The sequence below is a fragment of the Tamandua tetradactyla genome, chromosome 2 (assembly GCF_023851605.1).
Source record: "Tamandua tetradactyla isolate mTamTet1 chromosome 2, mTamTet1.pri, whole genome shotgun sequence".
Lineage (NCBI taxonomy): Eukaryota > Metazoa > Chordata > Mammalia > Pilosa > Myrmecophagidae > Tamandua > Tamandua tetradactyla.
The window spans coordinates 223,991,872-224,008,291 of NC_135328.1; the positions used below are offsets into that span (position 1 = coordinate 223,991,872).

General features: G+C 39.3%; 1 protein-coding gene across 6 annotated transcripts in view; it reads left to right on the top strand.

The window, feature by feature from the left end:
• LOC143675087 (olfactory receptor 4C11-like) overlaps positions 1-16,420 on the top strand; it is a 48,873-nt gene that overhangs the window by 21,400 nt on the left and 11,053 nt on the right. Inside the window, exon 3 of one of the 6 annotated variants that reach the window (XR_013171361.1) lies at positions 11,664-12,782. The exons of the other annotated variants lie outside the window; for them this stretch is intronic. The gene's annotated coding sequence lies outside the window, so the exon portion shown is untranslated. Of the gene's footprint in view, positions 1-11,663; positions 12,783-16,420 lie in introns of those variants that run through there. 6 annotated transcript variants of the gene reach the window in all.

Consider the following 16,420-nt stretch of genomic DNA (forward strand, 5'->3'; position numbering starts at 1 on the left):
ACTTTTCCATTAGTCTATAATATTTTGTTCATTTCTCCATCGATAATATTTTCTTCATTTCTCCTTCTGAAGACTGACCTGATAGGATCTGTGATCATTTGGTCTCCTACAAAATACTAGAGCCCTTGGAGAGCATTTCCAAAAGGAAAGGTGATTGTAGGTCCTGTGTCCTAAACGTTCCCTGGCTTCCACACAAAAGTACACTATCTCTCAGAAGCCACTCTGGTCACAGAAAGGAGGGTACTGTACTATGGCATTCAGGCCAACCCACAAGTTTTCTATTCTTGGGGGTCCCCACACTTGAAGAACTTAAGGTTAATGATGATGTTTCAGGAACAGTGTATATTTAAGGCTGCTTCTACACCATTGTCCCAAGTGGTTAGGACATGTGGTTACCATTGCTCATGGTCCACAATGTCATATCTATCCAGTTTGGGGGGAACTGTTAGTGCTGGGGATTGGAGGAAAGCTGCGAACTCTGGTGAAAACTTGGTCAGATCATCCTTGAAAATACTTTTCTCACTTCTAGCCTACCTATCATTCTGTATCATACCCCCTGCTTCTTCTTTCCTGCTCTCTGCTCATTATCACTCTGTTATTTCCTTCTCTCACTTCGTTGACTCTTTGCTCTTTCCTCCCTTCATTGTTATCCATTATGTATCTAGTTTGATCCTTTGATATTTTTCCCATCATGAATGTTTAATAAACTTGATTGTGGTAAAAGGGCAGGAAATTAAAGTATTCACTGGCATTCTATTTTGCTACTAATGAATTCTCTTTTCTGGGAAGCAATTTGTATGGATTGTTGGAATTGACATTTTATATGACTAATAGATACTAGAGGGAGTAGCTATAGAGGAACATTATGTCCTAATTCCACCCCAACTTTTCTAGACTTAACTTTTTTTTTTTTTTTTTTTTTTAAAGAGAGAGGGAGGAAGGGAAGGAAAGACAGAGAGAAGGAAGGAAGGATGGAAGGAAGGAAGGGAGAAAGAAAGGGAAACATCCCCAAACATCCTCTTGTTTTATTGTATTTTGTTTGTTTGTTTGTTTTTTACATGGGCTGGGGCCGGGAATCAAACCGAGGTCCTCCGGCATAGCAGGCAAGCACCCTGCCCGCTGAGCCACCGCGGCCCGCCCTAGACTTAACTTTTTATATCACAGTTCAACTCATACATGTAAAAAGAAGAAGGCAAATGGCTACATTTAGCTTACAAGAAAATTTCCAGGACAAAAAATTATAAGTATAAAAATCTATTTAAGTTTTGAGGTCATAGTACAAGAACAATATTTAATTTAGGATCATGTTCAGTTCTGTAAATATTAAAGAAATCCCATAGTACTATTGGCCACAGGGGTTCGGGTATATGTTTATTAACCATAAAAAAAGAATACTTGGGACTAGTTTAAAATGTTTGGGACCAGTTATAATTTGAACTAGTTAAAATACCTACAGATAAATTAAAAATGCAGGTATTAAGGAAGAGAGAATTGCATGATCCAATATTTGACCCATTCTTGCCCCAAATCAGACAGGTCAGATAGTCCAAGAGTGTTAAGAAATAAGGACTGAAAAAAATTATAAAACTGAGGCGGTGTTGGTTTGCGGTAAGGCATTCATTTTGTTCAACCACTGCGTTCATACCATGACATCCTAAAACCTTCCCTTTGCTTATTTAAAGGAAGATATATAGTATAACATGAACTGGCTGTCATGGCTGTCCATTGTCTGCCCACAAACGTTGTCTCTTAAAACTTTTAAAATAAGAGTGTAACTTTCTTGGCGGTCATTTCTATGTTTACTTGAAGCATTGTGTACTTCTCCCATTCTTATGTATATTTTTTCTCACATTTCTCACCTACTTTGTTCCTTTCCTTACAGCCAAGAATACATTTTTTGACTATAGCTTTCATTAATGACCTAATGAACAGAAATTGAGTAATAATTCATTCATTTTCTATTTTATGCTTGCAGGAGATAACAGAAACTGCCATTCAGAGTTTCTAGTTTAATAATATAATTAGTGTTATCATATTGAGCTAATATTATTTCAGTTAGACTGTAAGAATATTCAGATTTTATTTAGATCAAATAAATTTGTTAGAGTATTTGGATATTTTGAATTCTGACTTTTGAAATGTTTTTGTCAGTGTAAATAGATAGATGTTTATTGAATACCTGAGTTCCAGAAAACGTAGTTAGAAACTTGAGTTTCACACATTTAAATTCATAATTCTACTTTTCCCTCAGTTTTAAACCTTTAGTGACCAGTTAATGCATTCTCATTAATAATCTCTTTACTTTTTGAACCATAATTCATTTGACACAATCCTGTACAATTGCATGTAATTTCTGTGTAATTAATGTTGTTATGTAGAGATATGTTATCCTTCCATGTCAATTGTAAAGAAGTTGAGGACATCTTTCTGTGACATCTACGACAGATCTGAGAAATTTCTTAGTACGTACATGATAATTGACTTGATAGAGTTATTGACTCATTGTTGGAGTAGTGATTAATCAAATAAGGAAAATATCTCAAAACTAATACTAAAATAAATTCTAGATCACCTGAGATTAATATTAAACTGTAAAGAAATAATGTAAGACAATGTAAAAATTTTAACTTTGGTAATAGCAATAATGTCCTAAACTGCAAAGGGAAAAAATTTTGACAGGTTTTACTCTATAAGAATGAAAAAAAAAAGAGAATGCCTCAATAATGAGGGGCATTGAAAAATTGATTGGCCAAAGTTATACATAATTTAGGACAAATGAAATGTATGAAGTACAAATCTACAAAAATATGCTATCATTGGTAATCAAAGAAATTAATGCTGTTTTCATGGTCTGTTCATGTGTCAACTTGACCAGGTGGTGGTGCCTGTTTGTCTGGTTGGGCAAATCCTGGCCTGTCTTTTGCTATAAGGACATTTCATAGAATTAAGTCATGATTACATCAGCTATATCCGCAATGATTTCATTTGTAATCAGCCAAAGGAAGTGTCTTCTTTAATGAGTGATGCTTAATCTAATCACTGGAAGCCTTTTAAGGAGGATTCAGAAGAGACAGTTTCTCTTCCTGCTTCAGCCAGTGAGCCTCTCCTGTGGAGTTCATCCAAATTCTCCAACGGAATCATCAGCTTCACAGGTTACTCTACATATTTTGGACCCTATGTTCCCAGAATTATGTGAGCCACTTTTAAAAATTTTATATTTACAAATATTTCCTATTGATTCTGTTTCTCTAGAGAACCCTAACTAATACAACTTGGTACCAGGAGTGGTTATTAAGAAATAGAATCTTAAAAATGTATTTTTATGAATGGTTTTGTACTCTGACTGGACTCAAAGCCACTAAGGCTTCCGATTCCCATAATCAGAATGACATTGCCAATCCAAGGGGTGAGTTGTCAAAAGAGATAGTCAAAATATCACCATTTAATTCTTCTAATGCTTTGGTTATAAAGAGTCAGACTCTGGGGAAAGAGTTTTGTGGAAATAGGAAGTATAGAGAAGTTGGCTTGTTGTTGTCAGATACACTGGATACATTAAAGAGTGAAAGGGATGGGCTTAAGGCTTCAAATGAGAAGCTTAAACGCCGTCTGACAGATGTAGACGTTTCTGTGAATGTCCTGAAGGAAAATCTTATTTCTTGTAGCCATAGACTTGAGATATCTGAAAATCAGACTCAGAATCTTATTGTTAGAGTAGCAACATTGCAACATAAACTGAAATCTCAATGTGGCAGGATGTCTGCTGTTAAAACGAGGGCACTGATGGGAAAGGAGTTGGATCCTGAAAAATGGGATGGTGACATATGGATTTGTAATGATGTGAGCGGAGAAGTTGAAACCCTAGGTCACACTGACTCTTCTCTAGGTAACTCTGTAATAGTCTGTCTTGAGGACACAGCTGCCCCACCTCCAGTCTGCCTTGAGGAGTTGGCCACCCAACCTCCACCTGAAGGGATTTGCCCTAGAGTGATTAATCTGGTTTCACCAGATGAAATTGCAAATGAATGTCTTGAAGCAAATGGCTTGGAATATACATCTAATTCTTTTCATGACCTACCCCCACCACCCCTCATTTCTTCCAGACCTATAACTAGATTGAAGTCACAACAGGCCCCTAAAGGTGAAGTACAAAGTATCAGACATGAGGAAGTATGTTATACTCTAAAAGAACTATGTGATTTTCCAACTTATATAGACAGAATTCAGGAGAATATGTGTGGCAATGGATTTTAAGGGTGTGGGATAATGGTGGGAGGAATATAAGGCTGGATCAGGCTGAATTTATTGATATGGCTCCACGAAGCAGAGATTCTGCATCCAATGTTATAGCTCGAGGGGTTAGAAAAGGCAGTAACAGGTTGTTTGGATGGTTGGCTGAAACACTGATCAAAAGATAGCCAACATTACCTGAGGTTGAAATGCCAGAACTGCCCTAGTATAATGTAGATGAAGGGATCCAGATGCTTAGAGAAATCATAATGTTAGATGCTGGATTTATCATGCAAAGCCTGCACTTACACCCCAGGAATGTCTAGAATATGCACCTTTTACCAGAACAGTAAGAAATAAATTTGTAAGACTAATAACATTGTCCCTGAAGAACTCTGTAGTTGCACTTCTTCTAACTGCAGGAACTGCTGTCACTGAACTGGAATCCTTAAATACAATGGGGATGAGCAGATCCTGAGTTGGCAGAAGCCTGGTTGCAGGACTTAATCACCAAACACAGGGTAGATGTGGCTATGATAATAGACAGCAAACTCAAAGCAGGAGTCAAAATAACCTGACTTTCAGAGATTTGCGGTGTTGGCTAGTTAATCGTGGGAAATCTAGTAATGCAATAGATGGGCAGTCTACTAAATACTTGTTTGAGCTATATAAACAAAACAGGTCTAGGTCAAGTGAACAGAAGTCTAACTTGAATTGCAAAAACAGAGAGTCACAGCCTCTTAATCAGTTTTCAGACTTGAGACAGTTTACAGACCCAGAGCCCCTTGAATGAAGGGGAGCCCAGGTTCCTTTGGGGGAGAACCCTGTTACACTGCCACAAATTTATACTGTTACTCTTCCTCCAAGACTTCCCCAAGGAGACCAACAGCCTTTTACCAGGGTAACTGTGCACTGGGGAAAAGGAAATGATCAGATATTTTGGGGATTATTAGACACTGGTTCAGAAGTGACATTAATTCCAGGGTACTCAAAATGAACTCTGGTTCACCAGTCAGAGAGTGACTTATGGAGGTCAGGTGATCAATGGAATTTTAGCTCAGGTCCATTTCACAGTGGGTCCAGTGGGCATCTAGACTCATTCTGTAGTTATTTCCCCAGTTCCAAAATGTATAATTGGAATAGGCATATTGAGCAACTGGCAGAATCCCCATAATGGCTCTCTCATCCATACAGTGAGAGATATTATGATGGGAAAAGCCAAGTGGAAGCCGCTAGAACTGTGCCTACCAACAAAATAGTAAATCAGAAGCAATGCTGGATTCCTGGAGGGATAGCAGCGATTACTACCACTATTAAGGACTTGAAGGATGCAGATGTGGTGATTCCCACAACATCCCCGTTCAACTCTCCTATTTGATGTGTGCAGAAAACAGATAGGTCTTGCAGGATGACAGTGGATTATCATAAGCTCAACTGGGTGGTAACTGCAATTGCAGCTGCTCTTCCAGATGTGGTATCATTGCTTGAGCAAATCAGTACATCCCCTGGTACCTGATATGCAGCTCTTGATCTGACAAATGCTTTTTTCTCAATAGCTGTTAGTAAGGACTGCCAGAAACAGTTTGCTTTCATCTGGCAAGGTCAGCAATATACTTTCACTGTCCTACCTCAGAGGTATATCAGCTCTCCAGTCCTATGTCATAATCTTGTCCATAGGGACCTTTATCATTTCTCCCTCACACAAGACATCACCTTGGTCCATTATATTGATAATATCATGTTGATTGGATCTAGTGAGCAAGAAATAGCAACTACTCTAGACTTACTGGTAAGGCATTTGTGTGTCAGAGGATGAGAGATAAATCCAACAAAAATACAGGGACCTTCCACCTTAGTGAAATTTCTAGGTGTCCAGTGGTGTGGGGTATGTCAAGCTATCTCTTTTAGATGAAGGATAAGTTGCTGCATTTGGCCTCTCCTACAACTAAAAAAGAGGCGCAATGCTTAGTTGGTCTCTTTGGATTATAGCGACAATGTATTCCTCATTTGAGTATGCTACTCTGACCCATTTATTGAATGATCAGAAAAATAGCTAATTTTGAATGTGGACCTGAACAAGAGGGGGCTCTGTGACAGGTCCAGGTTTCTGTACAAGCTGCTCTGCCACTTGGGCTGTATGATCCAGCAGATCCAATGGTGCTGCAGCTGTCAGTGGCAACTAGAGATGCTGTTTGGAGCTTTTAGCAGGCCCCTATAGGAGAATCACAATGCAGACCCTTAAGATTTTGGAGCAAAGCCTTACCATCTGAGGCAGATAACTACTCTCCTTTTGAGAAACAGTCCTTGGCCTGCTCCTGGGCCTAAGTAGAGACTGAATGCTTAACCATGGACCACCAAGTTACCATGAGATCTGAGTGCCTATCATGAGCTGGGTATTGTCTGACTCACCACACCATAAAGTTGGTCATGTGCAGCAGCACTCCATCATAAAATGGAAATGGTATATACAAGATAGGGCCAGAGAAGGTCTTGAAGGCACAAGTTAGTTACATGAGGAAGCTGCCCAAATTCCCATGGTCTCCACTCCTGCCACATTACTTTCTCTTTCCCAGACGAGAGCTATGGCCTCTTGGAGAGTTCCTTACAGTGAGTTGACTGAGGAAAAGAAAACTTGGGCCTGGTTTACAGATGGTTCAGCACGATATGCAGGTACCACCCAGAAGTGGACAGCTGCAGCACTACAACCCCTTCAAGTGTCCTTGAAGGAAAGTGGTGAGAAGAAGTCCTCCCAGTGGGCAGAGCTTCCAGCAGTGCTCCTGGCTGTTCATTGTGCTTGGAAGGAGAACTGGCCAGAGGTGCATTTGTATACTGACTCATGGGCTGTTGCTAATGGTTTGGCTGGTTGGTCAGGGACTTGGAAAGATCATAATTGGAAAATTGGTGATAAAGAAGACTGGAGAAGAGGTATATAGATAGACCTTCCTGAGTGGGCTAAAATCATGAAGCTATCTGTGTCCCATGTGAATGCACCCCAGAAGGTGACTTCAGCAGAGGAAGGTTTTAATAATGAAGTGGATAGAATGACCTGTTCTGTGGATACTCCTCAGCCTCTTTCCATAGCAACTTCTGCTATTGCCCGGTGGGCTCATGAACAAAGTACTCATGGTGGTAGGGATGGAGGTTGTGCATAGGCTCAGCAACATGGACTTCCACTCACCAAGGCTGACCTGGCTACAGCCACTGTTGAGTGCCCAACCTGCCAGCACCAAACACCTGCACTCAGCCCCCAATGTAGCACCATTTTTTGAGGTGATCAGCTGGATACATGCTGGCAGGTTGATTACATTGGACCACTCCCTTCACGGCAGTGATTTATACTAACTGGAATAGACACATACTCTGAATATAGGTTTGCTTTCCCTGCATGCAATGTTTCTGCCAAAACTGCAATTTGTGGGCCTACAGAATGACTTATCCATTGCCATGGTATGCCACACAATATTGCTTCTGATCAGGGAAAACACTTCACAGAAAAGGAAGTGTGGGAATGGGAACAAGCTCATGTTATTCTCTGGTTTTACCATGTTCACCATCATCCAGAAGCAGATGGATTGATAGAACAGTGTAACAGCCTTTTGAAAACTCAATTACAGTGCCAACTAGGTGGCAATACCTTGAAGGGCTGGGGTAATGTTCTCAAGGAAGTTTTGTTTGCTCTGAATCAGCATCCGATATATGGTGCTGTTTCACCCACTGCCAGGATCGATGGATCCAGGACCCAAGGGATGGAAATGGGAGTGGCACCACTCACTATTACCGCTAGTGATCCACTAGGAATCTTTTTGCTTCCTGTCCCTGTGGCCCTGAGCTCTGCTGGTCTACAGGTTTTAGTTTCAAAAGGGAAGTGCTTCCACCAAGAGAAATAAAGATTCCATCAAACTGGTATCTTAGACTGCCACCTGGTCGCTTTGGGCTACTCATGCCCCTGGATCAACAAGCCGAGAAGGGATTACATTATGGCTGGGGTGATTGACCGTGACTATCAGGGGGAAATAGGACTGCAACTACACAATAGAAGTAAAAAGAGTTTTCCTGGAATATAGGAGATCCCTATGGTGTCTTTTAGTATTACCATGCCCTGTTACTAAAAATCAATGGAGAACTGCAACAACCCAATCCAGGCAGGGCTAGCAATGGCTCTGAAACTTCAGGAATGAAGGTTTGGGTCACTCCAGCAGGCAAAGAACCACAGCTAACTGAAGTGCTTGCTGAGGGTAAAGGGAACATGGAATGGGTAGTGGAAGAAGGTAGTGATAAATATGAACTACGACAATGTGATCAGTTACAGGAACAAGGATTCTAATGCTGTTTTGTTCATGTTATACTATTTTAGTTACAAGATATCAAGTTTAACAATGAATATTACTCAAGGACTTGCACCCTATTCTGGAGAGATTTAATATATTTCCAGTTATATGCAGGACAGTTGATTATTGTAAGGTGAGGAAAAAATGTGACTTTTATTGGTTTCTATTTAGAAATTAGGTGTGGTTTAAGATGATAAGTTAAGCTGCCAAATTGACAAAGGGTGGGCTGCCTTGGTTAGGTTCATGTGTCAACTTGGCCAGGTGGTGGCACCTGTTTGTCTGGTTGGGCAAGTGCTGGCCTCTCTTTTGTTATGAGGACATTTCATAGAATTAAATCATGATCATGTCAGCTATATCCGCAGCTGATTTCATTTGTAATCAGCCAAAGGGAGTGTTTTCTTTAATGAGTGATACTTAATCTAATCACTGGAAGCCTTTAAAGGAGGATTCAGAAGAGACAGGTTCTCTTCTTGCTTCAGCTGGTGAGCCTCTCTTGGGGAGTTCATCCTGACCATCCATCAGAATCACCATCTTCACAGCCTGACCTACTGATTTTCGACTTTATATTCACATGGTTATGTGAAGCACTTTTATAAATTTTATATTTACTAATATTTCCTGCTGATTCTGTTTCTCTAGAGAACCCTAATACAGCAGTGATATTAATTACACCACTTAAGCAAAGAAGATAATGTAACAAATTTGATTTCTATGAGAAATCTCTGCCATCTTCCACATGTTCAGAAACAATGGAAAATAATTGTCCTATATATACATAATAAGGACACTGAAATAAAGTACATAATGATTTTGCCCATGAAAAACTGGAATAGTATGAAAGGAGCTAATAGTTCTCTCTTGCAGTGAATTGAAAGTGTATGTACCAAAGAAAAATGTGTTCTCAAATTTAATCCATTCCTGTGTATATGAGTCAATTGTAGCTATGGTGATTTTATGAGATTACTTCAGTTTAAGTGTGGCCCACTGAAATAAGAATGGGCCTTAATTCTATCCTATTTCTGGAGTCCTATATAAGTGGAATGAAATGAAGACACACAGCGATAATGTCAAAGGAAGCTGGAAACTGAACAACAATGGAACCAGGAAGAAAAGGGAGAGAGAAAAGGAGCATGAAGGAGAAGCTTCTATATGCCTCACCACATGACATGCTAAGTCAAAGGATCATCAGCAGACAGCTCCAGAATACCTGACTTTGGGAAGAAAGCATTCTCTTAATGAAACTTTGATTTGGAGTTCTGTTTAGCCTTAAATCATGGGCAAATAAATTCTTATTGTTCAATTCAACTCATTTCATGATATTTGTTTCTAAAAAGGATAATTATATTATGTATTCTTAGTTGTAAAGTGGTAAAAGTAATTTACAATCCAATGTTAAAATCAAACTATATGGTAACACTATTGATGAAGATATTAATATAGAAATGTATGTGTATAAGCCAATAATAGTGTAGAAAATGGAAATATCTGTATGGCAAAACTGAAACACATTTCAGAATTATATTAAAACAGAAACGAATAGAAGAAAAAACTCTACAAGGTTGTGATAGAACCATGTGTGAGAAAAGACATTGTTTAGTTTATATAAATATAAAATGCTGTACTTCATGTTGATCCATAGGTTCTGAATCTCAATACCATACATCTAGTATGAAAAATGGATGATTTCATATACGCAATAATTTCCCTCAATAATGCAAGCTTCAGGGATTTATTCAAACACTTAATGTTATTATTGTCCGGTTCATGTGTCAATTTGGCCAGGTGCACATTTGTCTGGTTGGACAAGTGCTGGCCTGTCTGTTGCTATGAGGACATTTGTTATGATCACACTGGCTGCATCCACAGCTGATAGCATTTGTACTCAGACAAGGGAAGTGTCTTCTGCAACGAGTGACATTTAATCTAATCATTGGAAGGCTTTTGAGGAAGTTTCAGAAGAGACAGTTTCTCTTCCTGCTTTGGCCTGGGGAGTTTGTCCACATACTTCAGTAGAGTCATCAGCTTAACAGCCCGCGCTATGGATTTTGTATTCTATGTTGCTATGGTTATAGGAGACACTTATAAATTTTACATCTATGGATATTTCCTGCTAATTCTGTTTCTCTAGAGAACCTTAGCAGATACAAATATCTTCTGAAAGATAATGGAGTTAAAATTATGGTCATGAGGAGCTAAACATTTGAGAAATATTTTCTTCTTACAATCTAATCCAACCCATACTCTGATAAGGTCAAGATTAATGAATGCAATATAATGTTTTTCTAGAGAGAGAATCTGCAAATCTAATGTTTTTGAAGAATATAGGAATGTTGTTTTTCAGTTATTGAGATCCAAAATCGATATACATATATATTATATATAATAATACACTTAATAAAGTGCCATTAGAATCTGTAGTTTGCAGATGAAGTAAACAATTTATGACATTGAATTGACTTATTCAAGTTAGTAAAGCAACATGAGCAGTTCTTAGTCCTTGTCAGAAAACACAGTCCACCACTTGTGTGTTTTTGTTTTGCAAAAATAATATTTGTCTCTTACAGGAAGGCCCAGTGGATATAGTAGGGTTATTAACATTTTCAAAAAAATTGTCCGTTCTATCATAACATGTGGAAAACATTGGGAACCACTGGATTATTGTAGTCATAAAATTGAAATATGGGTAGTAATGAAGAATTCAAGCCCACTACTCTTGTTAAATGACAACTTTCTCAGTTTTCTTTGCAAATAAGCCATTCTTAGCTGAGTCCTTTCTACACCCACTGTGACCATGTACCTTAATAGCAGTGTGAATGTATTCATTCTGCTGGGGTTAATGCAGGATGTCCTAAAGGAGGAGATAGTGTTTGTGGTCTTCTTGTTTATTGACCTTGTAACTCCATTGGTGAATTTCCTTATTGGGATGACCATAAGATACAGACAGATTCTTGGGACATCCATGCATTTTTGTCTTTTCTACTTATCCTTTGCTAATGCCTGTTTCTCCACAACCATGTCTCCCAGGTTGATTGTAGGTGCTGTGTCTTAGGAGAAAGTCATCTCCTACAAAGTTTGCCTCACTCAGACCTTTGTACTTCACTTTTTTAGGTGTCTGGAGGCTCTGTGGCTCATCCTCAATTTCTTTGGTCATTATGTTACCATTTGCAATCCTCTGTGGTACACAGTCATCATGAGCCAACATCTCAGTTGTGCATTGGTGAATCTGAGCTGTGTGGGATCTTTTGTCCATTCTTCAGCACAGATTATCTTAGCTCCAAAATGACTTCTGTGGCAGCCGTTGATGAAACTTGCTTGCATAGATACCTTTGCCATAAATGTACTGATGATTTTTAATAGTGGTGCAATATGCATGGTGAGTTATACAACCCTGATGATCTCCTATATTTTAATCTTCCATTCCCTAAGAAACTAGAGTGCAGAATGAAGAAGGGGAGCTATTTTCACTTGCCCTTCCCACATAATCATGGTCACCTCATTCTTTGCTCCACATATATTTGCATATGCTCACCCCCCCAACCACATTTTCTGTGGACAAGATGGTGACTGTTTTACACTATTGGGAATCCTGAGCCAGGGAATCCCTGGCTCAACCCTCTTATTTGTGCTTTGAATAGTGCACATTTTAAAATGCCATGGAAAATTACGGCATAAAAAACTGAGTTGAAGCAACTGAGTGGAAAATTCCACTTGAAAATCATGTGTTTTAATAAACTTGATTGACATAAAAGAGAAAATGTGCTGTCCTCATGTAGATAATATAATCATTCCTCAGTAGGATTCTTGGGGAAGAAAGCAAAATGAGAAAAGGACACAAAAACCTGATTGACTTCCTGGAAGATGGCGGCTTAGTAAGACGTGCGGATCTTAGTTTCTTCTCCAGGACAGCTACTAGGGGAGTAGAAACAATACAGAAAGCGCCCAAAGCCACAACAGAGATAAAAAAGACAGCATACCCCATCCTGGAACGGCTGGCTGGCTGAGAGAAGCAGCTCGGGTGAGATCGCTGAGGCGCGCAGGCCTCACCGGGCGGGGCGGCAAGCGGCCGGAGTCACTCCCTTCCCCCTTCCCGGGCCGGCTGGGAGAATTGGAGAGGCGGTCCCCTCAAACCAAGGCGGCTGGCGCCCACACCACGCGCGGCCCCCCGGACCAACTGAGAGAATTGGATCAGAAATCCCCAGCCCGCGGAGAATGGTGACGGGTGGGGGAGGCCCCTTCCAAACCCGTGACTCCCCAGGAACGTGCACTCTCCCGGGCGGGCCACTGCCGCTGGCGCCCTCCCACCACGCTTGTTGCCCCAGGCCGACTAGGAAATTCTGACGGGCTCTTTCCTGGGCTGCGGCGGCCAGCAACCCTCCCTGCGTTCGGACCCCGGGCCGGCTCAAGCCGCTTCGGCTAGCGAACCTCCCGGACGGCGAGAGTTTTCCAAAGTTTAAGGTCCCACAGCACCTTGTACTGGTGGGACCCGCAGACAAACGTGTACCACGAGCGCCACCTACTGGGCAAGATAAGAAAAACAGAACCCAGAGATTTCACAGAAAAATCTTCCAAACTTTTGGATCCAATACCCAGGGAAATCTGTCTAAATGCGCAGACGCCAACAGAAGATAATGGATCACGCTCAAATAATTGAAAATATGGCCCAGTCAAAGGAACAAACCAATAGTTCAAATGAGATACAGGAGCTGAGACAACTAATGCTGAATGTACGAACAGAAATGGAAAACCTCTTCAAAAACGAAATCGATAAATTGAGGGAGGACATGAAGAAGACATGGGCTGAACATAAAGAAGAAATAGAAAAACTGAAAAAACAAATCACAGAACTTATGGAAGTGAAGGACAAAGTAGAAAAGATAGAAAAAACAATGGATACCTACAATGATAGATTCAAAGAGACAGAAGATAGAATTAGTGATTTGGAGGATGGAACATCTGAATTCCAAAAACAAACAGAAACTATCGGGAAAAGAATGGAAAAATTTGAACAGGGTATCAGGGAACTCAAGGACAATATGAACCACACAAATATACGTGTTGTGGGTGTCCCAGAAGGAGAAGAGAAGGGAAAAGGAGGAGAAAAACTAATGGAAGAAATTTTCACTGAAAATTTCCCAACTCTTATGAAAGACCTAAAATTACAGATCCAAGAAGTGCAGCGCACCCCAAAGAGATTAGACCCAAATAGGCGTTCTCCAAGACACTTACTAGTTAGAATGTCAGAGGTCAAAGAGAAAGAGAGGATCTTGAAAGCAGCAAGAGAAAAACAATCCATCACATACAAGGGAAACCCAATAAGACTTTGTGTAGATTTCTCAGCAGAAACCATGGAGGCTAGAAGACAGTGGGATGATATATTTAAATTACTAAAAGAGAAAAACTGCCAACCAAGACTCCTATATCCAGCAAAATTGTCCTTCAAAAATAGGGAGAAATTAAAACATTCTCAGACAAAAAGTCACTGAGAGAATTTGTGACTAAGAGACCAGCTCTGCAAGAAATACTAAAGGGAGCACTAGAGTCAGAACCGAAAAGACAGAAGAGAGAGGTATGGAGAAGAGTGTAGAAAGAAGGAAAGTCAGATATGATATATATAATACAAAAGGCAAAATGGTAGAGGAAAATATTATCCAAACAGTAATAACACTAAATGTTAATGGACTGAATTCCCCAATCAAAAGACATAGATTGGCAGAATGGATTAAAAAACAGGATCCTTCTATATGCTGTCTACAGGAAACACATCTTAGACCCAAAGATAAACATAGGTTGAAAGTGAAAGGTTGGGAAAACATATTTCATGCAAATAACAACCAGAAAAGAGCAGGAGTGGCTACACTAATATCCAACAAATTAGGCTTCAAATGTAAAGCAGTTAAAAGAGACAAAGAAGGACACTATATACTAATAAAAGGAACAATTAAACAAAAAGACATAACAATCATAAATATTTACGCACCGAACCAGAATGCCCCAAAATACGTGAGGAATACACTGCAAACACTGAAAAGGGAAATAGACACAAATACCATAATAGTTGGAGACTTCAATTCACCACTCTCATCAATGGACAGAACATCTAGACAGAGGATCAATAAAGAAATAGAGAATCTGAATATTACTATAAAGGAGCTAGACTTAACAGACATTTATAGGACATTACATCCCACAACAGCAGGATACACCTTTTTCTCAAGTGCTCGTGGATCATTCTCAAAGATAGACCATATGCTGGGTCACAAAGCAAGTCTTAACAAATTTAAAAAGATTGAAATCATACACAACACTTTCTCGGATCATAAAGGAATGAAGTTGGAAATCAATAATAGGCGGAATGCCAGAAAATTCATAAATACCTGGAGGCTCAACAACACACTCTTAAACAACGAGTGGGTCAAAGAAGAAATTGCAAGAGAAATTAGTAAATACCTCGAGGCAAATGAAAATGAAAACACAACATATAAAAACTTATGGGATGCAGCAAAGGCAGTGCTAAGAGGGAAATTTATTGCCCTAAATGCCTATATCAGAAAAGAAGAAAAGGCAAAAATGCAGGAATTAACTGTTCACTTGGAAGAAATGGAGAAAGAACAACAAACTAATCCCAAAGCAAGCAAAAGGAAAGAAATAACAAAGATCAGAGCAGAAATAAATGAAATTGAAAATATGAAAACAGTAGAGAAAATCAATAAAACCAGAAGTTGGTTCTATGAGAAAATCAATAAGATTGATGGGCCCTTATCAAGATTGACAAAAAGAAGAAGAGAGAGGATGCAAATAAATAAGATCAGAAATGGAAGAGGAGACATAACTACTGACCTCACAGAAATAAAGGAGGTAATAACAGGATACTATGAACAACTTTACGCTAATAAATACAACAATTTAGATGAAATGGACGGGTTCCTGGAAAGACATGAACAACCAACTTTGACTCAAGAAGACATAGATGACCTCAACAAACCAATCACAAGTAAAGAAATTGAATCAGTCATTCAAAAGCTTCCTAAAAAGAAAAGTCCAGGACCAGATGGCTTCACATGTGAATTCTACCAAACGTTCCAGAAAGAATTAGTACCAATTCTCCTCAAACTCTTCAAAAAAATAGAGGTGGAGGGAAAACTACCTAATTCATTCTATGAAGCCAACATCACCCTCATACCAAAACCAGGCAAAGATATTACAAAAAAAGAAAACTACAGGCCAATCTCTCTAATGAATATAGATGCAAAAATCCTCAACAAAATTCTAGCAAATCGTATCCAACAACACATTAAAAGAATTATACATCATGACCAAGTAGGATTCATCCCAGGTATGCAAGGATGGTTCAACATAAGAAAATCAATTAATGTAATACACCATATCAACAAATCAAAGCAGAAAAATCACATGATCATCTCAATTGATGCAGAGAAGGCATTTGACAAGATTCAACATCCTTTCCTGTTGAAAACACTTCAAAAGGTAGGAATACAAGGGAACTTCCTTAAAATGATAGAGGGAATATATGAAAAACCCACAGCTAATATCATCCTCAATGGGGAAAAATTGAAAGCTTTCCCCCTAAGATCAGGAACAAGACAAGGATGTCCACTATCACCACTATTATTCAACATTGTGTTGGAGGTTCTAGCCAGAGCAATTAGACAAGAAAAAGAAATACAAGGCATCAAAATTGGAAAGGAAGAAGTAAAACTATCACTGTTTGCAGACGATATGATACTATACGTCGAAAACCCGGAAAAATCCACAACAAAACTACTAGAGCTAATAAATGAGTACAGTAAAGTAGCAGGTTACAAGATCAACATTCAAAAATCTGTAGCATTTCTATACACTAGTAA